This window comes from Arachis duranensis, chromosome 5, assembly GCF_000817695.3.
Source record: "Arachis duranensis cultivar V14167 chromosome 5, aradu.V14167.gnm2.J7QH, whole genome shotgun sequence".
In the NCBI taxonomy this organism is placed as follows: Eukaryota; Viridiplantae; Streptophyta; class Magnoliopsida; order Fabales; family Fabaceae; genus Arachis; species Arachis duranensis.
The window spans coordinates 83304415-83304626 of record NC_029776.3 but is presented as its reverse complement, the minus strand read 5'-3'; positions in this window follow the sequence as shown (position 1 = coordinate 83304626).

Here is a 212-nt window from a genome sequence, read left to right as displayed (position 1 = left end):
GCCATCTATCTAGCTTATACCACGAAGATTCTGTTGGGGAATCTAATAGATACACATTCAAGCTCTTGTTGCATGTAGAACGGAAGTGGTTGTCAATCACGTGTGTTCATAAGTGAGAATGATAATGAGGATTACTTATCATCACATTCATCATGTTCTTGGGTACGAATGAATATCTTGGAATAAGAATAAGAGAGAATTGAATAAAAGAC